At 32.1% G+C, this 9,645-nt stretch overlaps 1 long non-coding RNA gene across 1 annotated transcript; it reads right to left on the bottom strand.

Annotated features, from left to right (window-relative positions):
* Positions 1 to 2,532: 2,532 nt before the first annotated feature.
* Positions 2,533 to 9,205, bottom strand: LOC146741489 (uncharacterized). The gene is made up of 2 exons (XR_014929769.1): positions 9,071 to 9,205; positions 2,533 to 2,703 (listed from the first exon to the last, which is right to left on the bottom strand). It is a non-coding gene; the product is annotated as an uncharacterized LOC146741489 (long non-coding RNA).
* Positions 9,206 to 9,645: the final 440 nt, after the last annotated feature.

The following is a 9,645-nucleotide window of genomic DNA, read 5'->3' as shown; positions in this document are numbered from 1 at the left end:
ATTAATATTGGTAGACATTTATTGAAATCATCTAATACATAACATTACGATATTACGAGTATACTTTTGAACGTCAATAGGATACTTTTGAACTTCCATTTATTTCTATTTAATATTAGTAGACATTTATTGAAATCTTCTATTACACAACTGTAAGATATTACGAGTATACTTTTGAATGTAAATAGGATACTTTTGAACTTCCATTTATTTATAATTAATATTAGTAGACATTCATTGAAAGCTTCTATTACACAACTGTAAGATATTACGAGTATACTTTTGAATGTAAATAGGATACCTTTGAACTTCCATTTATTTATAATTAATATTGGTAGACATTTATTGAAATCTTTTAATACATAACATTACGATATTACGAGTATACTTTTGAACTTCCATTTATTTCTAATTAATATTAGTAGACATTTATTGAAATCTTCTATTGAACAACTGTAAGATATTACGAGTATACTTTTGAATGTAAATAAGATACTTTTGAACTTCCATTTATTTCTAATTAATATTAATAGACATTTATTGAAATCTTCTATTGAACAACTGTAAGATATTACGAGTATACTTTTGAATGTAAATAAGATACTTTTGAACTTCCATTTATTTCTAATTAATATTAATAGACATTTATTGAAATCTTCTATTAAACAACTGTAAGATATTACGAGCATACTTTTGAATGTAAATAGGATACCTTTGAACTTCCATTTATTTATAATTAATATTGGTAGACATTTATTGAAATCTTTTAATACATAACATTACGATATTACGAGTATACTTTTGAACTTCCATTTATTTCTAATTAATATTAGTAGACATTTATTGAAATCTTCTATTGAACAACTGTAAGATATTACGAGTATACTTTTGAATGTAAATAAGATACTTTTGAACTTCCATTTATTTCTAATTAATATTAATAGACATTTATTGAAATCTTCTATTGAACAACTGTAAGATATTACGAGTATACTTTTGAATGTAAATAAGATACTTTTGAACTTCCATTTATTTCTAATTAATATTAATAGACATTTATTGAAATCTTCTATTAAACAACTGTAAGATATTACGAGCATACTTTTGAATGTAAATAGGATACTTTTGAACTTCCATTTATTTATAATTAATATTGGTAGACATTTATTGAAATCTTCTAATACATAACATTACGATATTACGAGTATACTTTTGAACGTAAATAGGATACTTTTGAACTTCCATTTATTTATAATTAATATTAGTAGACATTTATTGAAATCTTCTAATACATAACATTACGATATTACGAGTATACTTTTGAACGTCAATAGGATACTTTTGAACTTTCATTTATTTCTAATATTAGTAGACATTTATTGAAATCTTCTATTACACAACTGTAAGATATTACGAGTATACTTTTGAATGTAAATAAGATACTTTTGAACTTCCATTTATTTCTAATTAATATTAAGACATTTATTGAAATCTTCTATTAAACAACTGTAAGATATTACGAGCATACTTTTGAATGTAAATAGGATACTTTTGAACTTCCATTTATTTATAATTAATATTGGTAGACATTTATTGAAATCTTCTAATACATAACATTACGATATTACGAGTATACTTTTGAACGTAAATAGGATACTTTTGAACTTCCATTTATTTATAATTAATATTAGTAGACATTTATTGAAATCTTCTAATACATAACATTACGATATTACGAGTATACTTTTGAACGTCAATAGGATACTTTTGAACTTTCATTTATTTCTAATATTAGTAGACATTTATTGAAATCTTCTATTACACAACTGTAAGATATTACGAGTATACTTTTGAATGTAAATAGGATACTTTTGAACTTCCATTTATTTATAATTAATACTAGTAGACATTTATTGAAATCTTCTAATACATAACATTACGATATTACGAGTATACTTTTGAACGTAAATAGAATACTTTTGAACTTCCATTTATTTATAATTAATATTAGTAGACATTTATTGAAATCTTCTATTACATAACATTAAGATATTACGAGTATACTTTTGAACGTAAATAGGATACTTTTGAACTTCCATTTATTTATAATTAATATTAGTAGACATTTATTGAAATCTTCTATTACATAACATTAAGATATTACGAGTATACTTTTGAACGTAAATAGGATACTTTTGAACTTCCATTTATTTATAATTAATATTAGTAGACATTCATTGAAAACTTCTATTACATAACTGTAAGATATTACCAGTATACTTTTGAATGTAAAGGATACTTTTGAACTTCCATTTATTTATAATTAATATTAGTAGACATTTATTGAAATCTTCTATTACATAACTGTAAGATATTACGAGTATACTTTTGAATGTAAATAGGATACTTTTGAACTTCCATTTATTTATAATTAATATTAGTAGACATTTATTGAGGGCACTTTTGAACATCATGTTTTATAAATTATTGAACTATTCGTGAAGTAGACGGGGAAACAAAACACCTAAAATGTATCATTTGAGAAAATCATTTATTCAAGTTAATATTAAACACACATTTGCAAAACAAAACAATAATATCAGGTTGCATGTATGCAAGGTTCAGGAGGGTCAGGATCTGACAAATTTCCACCAATCCGGTCTTCATTACAACTCCTTAGTTAATTGGTGTACTGCATTTATCCTGTGAATAAAAAGAAATGTATAATGAACCTTAATTTAAACCGTACAGAAATATACTACAACATTTTATTTTGTGCCAGCTTTCTTGAGAAGTAAATATATAATATAAAACATGCAATATATATGCTCCTAATGCAGATATCAGAATAGCTTGTTGACATACGGTTACTGCATATCTACTACTTAAATATTAAACTCATAGTTGCTGTCATAGTTGTGTGGCGCGTATCGCGTGGACGGGTTTCACGTTCTCTGCACGTAATAAGCTCGGTTATTAAGCATCCTTTTTTGGGGATGCCCGGTGGCCGAGGGGAAGACGTGTAGTGGCGTGAAGCTAGGCGATTAGGTGCCGTACGCGAGCGCCGGTTCGAGTCACGCACGCAGTACGTATTTACTATAATTAGACATAGTCTTTACCTTGCCGTTTATTCGGTGTTATTTGCTTACTTAAATATTAAGATTAGTTATCAAGGTACAATTGGAACAAGAATTTATTCATACAAAAAAGTTATAAGTTAAAGTGAATTAATGATGCACAGATTGACACCAACAACTAGTTAGATCTTATATAAGTGCCTTAAATTATTTGTGATTTCATCTGGATATTAGAAATATAATTTTCAGTGTTCTGGGTTGTATGTGGCGATTTTGTTTTGAGATATTAGCACCAGAAGAATTCATTATAATGCAAATTTTCCTGATTAAATATGCACAGATTTGTAACAAAACCTTTCGTTTGTCCCATACTATCCGATTGCCGAGTTTTGTCTGAATATGATCACTGGTCCTAGATTTATATTTATATTTATTTATTTCACCAGTATACAAACAAAATATTTACATGTTCATGTACGGGACAAAATTGTATAATACTGGTGGGGACCAAGGAAATAGCCCATTTGGACTAGTCTAGTCCATGGCGCTTAATATTAAATAAAAAAATTAAGTCGTCATAAAAGTCACAGTAAACAAACAAAAGTAATGAATTAAATAAATGAGATCAACCAGTAAATAGTATAATCAATCATCACAATGAATGAATGATATTAAAATTATTTAATAAGAGTATTCAAATTTGCATACTTTTAAAATGAATATGCTCTATGTACATAGATAAATATCACTCACTGAGAAGCATTTTCTTCAGCTCTTGTTTGAAAATGCTTCTACTGCCCATGCTTTTTAGGGTTGGGGGGGGGGCAGAGTTCAGATGTTTAATAGTGGCGTATTGAAAATTATGTTGTGTAATGGTTAAACACATGTAAGGGACAGTGAAGTTACCAGTAGACCAGATAGGGTTGGTTGGATAGGGATGATAAATGTGCTGGGGGAAATAATCGCTGACACCATGGACAAATCGATTTGTTTTGAGGTCAAAATTTGTAATTGTAATTTGTAATTTATTCATTTAAAACAGTACATCCATAAATGGTTTTTCATGCACAGCATATAGATATAAAATTTTACATAAAATTGAACAATCCACTGCAAAAATGACGAGAACACAATAAAGAAATGCATAAATAGGGTATAAAATAAAATGACTACGAAATAATATGATAAAATTACAATTAAAAACAAGTCATTGAAAATTGCACAGTCCCCGTAAAATTTTTCAAAGTTCTCTTTGTGCTCGTCATATTAAAGCGGAGGAGTTTTCGCGAGCGTGTCCTTGAAACTTGAGTTCCAAGTGGCGTATACAACAGATTGTTTATTTACATCAAAACACGTGTTCTGTGTAGTAGTAATATGGCCAAAAATAAAAACAGTCGTTATTCGGCCATCTATGATCTGATTATGAAACACACTGATATGTATGATGTATGCCAAATACAAATGAAGAAAATGGTACATAAATTGTGGAAATATAGTAGTAAGGCCAAAAAGTCAGATGGCTGTCAATCGGCCATCCTTTACCAGATTTTGAAACAAATTGTCATGGACATACATCCTAACATGTATAAAGTACATGTATGTGCGAAATTTGAATGAAAACTGACAGAGCACGTCCAAGATACCGCATAAAAAAACAAGATGCCTGCCAGTCAACAATCTTTGATCCAATTGCGAAATAAATCGTCATGGACATGTATCCTAATATGTATAATCTATGTACCAAGTTTGAATGACAACTGACAAAGCATGTCCAAAATACAACATTTTCAGAAAACAAGATGGCTGCCAGTCGGCCATTTTGAATCGAATCACGAAACCACGGCATGTGCATATGCCCCACATAAGGTACTAGGCACATGTAAAGAATGAACGGGGTCAGTCCACAGGATTCTGAAATATGACTCTGGACAGAGGGACACACAGACGGACACACGAACGGACAGACTCAGGAACTCACGGACGGCCAGGGACATGTATCCTAACATGTATGATCTATGTACTAAATTTGAATGAAAACTGACAAAGCATGTCCAAAATACAACATTTTCAAAAAACAAGATGGCTGCCAGTCGGCCATTTTGAATCGAATCGCTAAACCACTGGGCACATACAAAGAATGAACGGAATCGGTCCATGGGATTCTGAGATATGACTCTGGACGGACGCACAGACGCACGGACGGAGACTGAATTATAAGTCCCCGTTTTCGGACTTCGTCCGAACGGGGACTAAAAACATAGCAGTCCGAAAAAACGATAAAATGCATAAATGGGGTAAAATATGAATTTACAACAAAGTGGTAAGATAAAATTATACAATATTGTTAGCAGCTGTAGTAATACATTTGTTAGTGAGAAAACTAAACCCCTTTTCAGACAGAAGTTTTTAACAAGCAGCCTCTCGGTTGAGATAGCTCCGCTGTTAGCAATGCACATTTCAATTAAAGAACAGAAGATATGATTAGAAAATGAACAATATGCATAGTATCAATGCAATGGGACTTGTTTTCAACAAGAATTCAAAAATATCATTTTTCAGCATATATGATTGTGGTTTTTAACAAGAAGTCGAAAATATCACTTTTACTAAAAATGATAAAAATATTCATCAAAATTAGAGAATTGAAGTGTCATCATGAAATGAACAAATTTGAGAGTGGTCCACATGTAGTACCTATATATGTAATATCAAAGCAATTAGACTTGTGGTTTTTAACAAGAAGCCGAAAATATCACTTTTTACCAAAAATGACAAAAATGTTCACCAAAATTAGAAAATTGAAGATATCAATACAAAATGAACAAATCTGAGAGAGATCTACCCAAGGTACATATACACCAAGTATCAAAGCATTCAGGCTTGTAGTTTTCAAGAAGAAGTTGAAAAAGTAAAACATTGACAAGGACGACGGACGGACGAAGACGGACAATCACTCATATGATAAGCTCCGCTCGACAAAGTCGACAGCGTTGCTAAAAATCATCCCCCTTTTCATACACACTGCTCAAAATTTAAATCCCTTCTGACCGCACATGTATGTGTTGCATCCGGTTAGTTATACATGTACAGTTTCCAAATAGATAAAATGCTATTTACAGGTAATGGTGATTTTGTGTGTTAAGTTCAATAAATCACTTTGTTCAAATGTCTTAATATGTAAATAAAACAAGAAAACCATCAGAGATGGTTGATTCCCAAGCTGTTCATGGAAAATTGGAATCATTCACTAGCAGTTACAGCTTTGGGTACCTTACATTGCTATTACAGTGACTATAAGGCAGTGTATGCTATTTTTAAATCTGGTTGATTACACTGAACAAATCTGTATGTAGTTGCTAGAAATTTTTGAACTCTTTGTTCTTGCAATTTAAGTTAAACACTGAAAAGCTTTAGTGTGAATAGAGAGAATTTGTAAATTGAGAGCATGATAAGCGTGACAGTCAATACAGTTTGGAAAAAGTCAGCATAGAAATGCCAGACACAATTTGGTCTATAAGCATTAATATATGCAAACGTATGCAAATTAGCACACACACAATATGTTGTCAGAACCAGAACCATAAGTACACTAACCATACCAAGTTTGGAGAAGATCAACATAGAAACACCAGATACGACTTTGTCCATGAACATTAATATATGCAAATAATATTCAGATATGCAAATTAGCACACACACTATATATGGTCACCACCGGATCAATAATTACATTAATCATGCTAAGTGTGAAGAATATCAGCCATGCCAGAGATATGACTTCATCCATAAGCATTACAATTTACAAATATGCAAATTAGCACAAACACTATACACTGATCATACCCAGTTTGGAGAAGATTGGCATAGAAATGGCAGAGATATGACTGTTCGTACACTTGTAACCAATATGCTGGACCAAACATTGTGAAAAGGGATTGTCAATGGAGTTCCAACCAATCATGCAGATAAATCAGTAACGGAAACACAGACGTGCAGATTTGCCAGTTAGAACCTTCGATAAAAGCGATCAGGTCGATCATGAAATGTACATGATTGTTTAGACAAAACTCAATCAGATCAAAGGCCGCGCCTTTGGAGTTTAGATACATGTTTCGCAGGCAGTTGGGAGATACCACTTTTATGACAGGCATGGAGATGCGCAACATGTGAGAATTGTTTAACTTAAATACAACATTTTCTGTTTTGTATACTATGCTGTTGTAAATATGTGTTACATAATAGTGTACAGTAGTGTACGCCTGTGTTTCCTTTACTGTATTGTTTCTAAATTTCTCTAAAAAATGTTTTTTAAGTTTACTCAAAAACAGTACTTCAAAATAGTATAAATTATAAAAATATGATCATACAAAATCTTGGATAAAAGAATAAAGTGTGTACAGTTTGTGTTTTTTCTTAAATTAAATTTATTATATAAAATGTTACAAACAGGTTCTCATTCTTTTTATAACAGAATAAAATAATAAATTCATAGTAAACATATTTTTCTTTAGATCTTGACCAAATGCAGACAGAAAATGTTACATCAACAACACAAAACATATGGTAATGTTCAGTATATACTTTTATGGGGTACAAATTAAATAATTTTGAATAAGGTCACAGTGACCTTTAAATTATGATAAGACTTGTTTGTAACTCAAAATTTGTAACTCAAACATACTTGCCCTCCTTTGGGTAGAGGTATTACAGTGTATCAACTTATCTCGACAAGTTAATAATGCGTATCATTGTACATTCGATCAATTGGAGGCACACATGGAATGACTTGATGGGGCTTGCGTTGCCAGTCTGCTTCTAATTTTCGTGTTCAGAGCTGTACGACGCACAGGCATATTTTAAAAAAATCAGATTTCTCAAAACACATTACCAAAATTACAAAAACACTGGAGACAGCACCATGCAGATTGTCTATCAGGACACGGATGTTTTTTACCTCCATGATCAGGATAAGTGGCGACCGACTAAACTGCGACGAGCTGTTTGTCGGGCATATTTTAGAAGCAACATGAAAAATTTATATGCTAGCAATGAGTAGTGATTACATTGTATCTCCCAATTCATAGCACCCGGACTGCAGCTCACACCATCACATCACTGCACTAGTAAACGAGCACTCTGTCTTTGGCACTGGAACCACAGTCACTTGGGGGCTGAAAATCAATAAATACTAATTTTCAATAAAAATCATCCGCAATACGTATATAAATAAACAAGTTGTGAAACACGGCACCGAGTAAATCGACACCCTGTCGGTTTCAAATGTCGATTTCTTACCTTAAAATGCGAAACAAAAATTTTAGAGGGGATCAGGTGTTACATTAATAACCATTGTTCATAATCGCTAACTTGGTTTTATTCAAAACTGCACAAATCCCGCGTTTTCTGGTGATATCCGACGATTTCATGAACGAAAATGGCCAGCAGCCAGAATCAAGGGGGATTCGCATGGAGTTCTGGGTAAATCAAGGAAATACTCGCTGTTACGGCACGCTTGATTGGCTGAAAATGAGTATGCGCACTTGATTTACCCAGAACTCTGTGCGAATCCCCCTTGATTCTGGCTGCTGGCCATTTTCGTTCATGAAATCGTCGGATATCACCAGAAAACTCGCGATTTGTGCAGTTTTGAATAAAACCAAGTTAGCGATTATGAACAATGGTTATTAACATAACACCTGACCCCCTCTGCACTTTTTGTTTCGCATTTTAAGGTAAGAAATCGACATTTGAAACCGACAGGGTGTCGATTTACTTGGTGCCGTGTTTCACAACTTGTTTATTTATATACGTATAGCGGATGATTTTTTTTTTTTAAAATTAGTATTTATTGATTTTCAGCCCCCAAGTGACTGTGACTGGAACCATCGTCAGCGACAACTGTCCACGAAGCGATTACAATCATGAAACACCTACCTCCCATTATTTAGTATTTGTACATATTTGTTAACAAATTTAATGCAATAACTACCCACCTTTTAGTCGCAGTGATGTAAAATAGCAATCTATGTGGAAGATTCGCGGGACGGTTCAACAGCAACAGAACGGCCATTGATTTCCGGTAGACAAATTTAAAGTTTTCCCATGATGCCATTTTCATACTCCTCAGGCTACTAGTCAATTATCGACGGGTTTTTTCGCACGTTTGAAGAAGTAGAACGGGGTTTCCGACGAAAAAGAGTTATAATAAATAGAGTCTCGCAAAAATAAGGAAACGCCAACAGTATCTGTTGATAATATAAAGTTAAACAACTTTCTGCTAAAATATGAATGTAAGAGTCATAAATTAGTGAGTAATTAAGATATAAAAAATATACAGGGGAGACTTTTGAACGTAAGGGTCCTTTGAACTCCTAACAGACGTGTTCTAAACTAAACATTAACATAATACAGAATAATGCATAAAATAATACATCTGTCACCGTGAGGCCATAAGTTACAGCGTGCCGTAATCCTACCATATAAGGAAATGCGAATTCCAAATATGGAATGATTACGCGAGTAAGCGTCCTTTAATATTAAAAACAAGCATGGCTGCCACAAGGGTTTG

The sequence above is a fragment of the Saccoglossus kowalevskii genome, chromosome 6, assembly GCF_978046115.1.
Source record: "Saccoglossus kowalevskii chromosome 6, keSacKowa6.1, whole genome shotgun sequence".
In the NCBI taxonomy this organism is placed as follows: Eukaryota; Metazoa; Hemichordata; class Enteropneusta; family Harrimaniidae; genus Saccoglossus; species Saccoglossus kowalevskii.
Note: the sequence above shows the minus strand (reverse complement) of the source record. Positions and strands in the feature narration are given on the sequence as shown.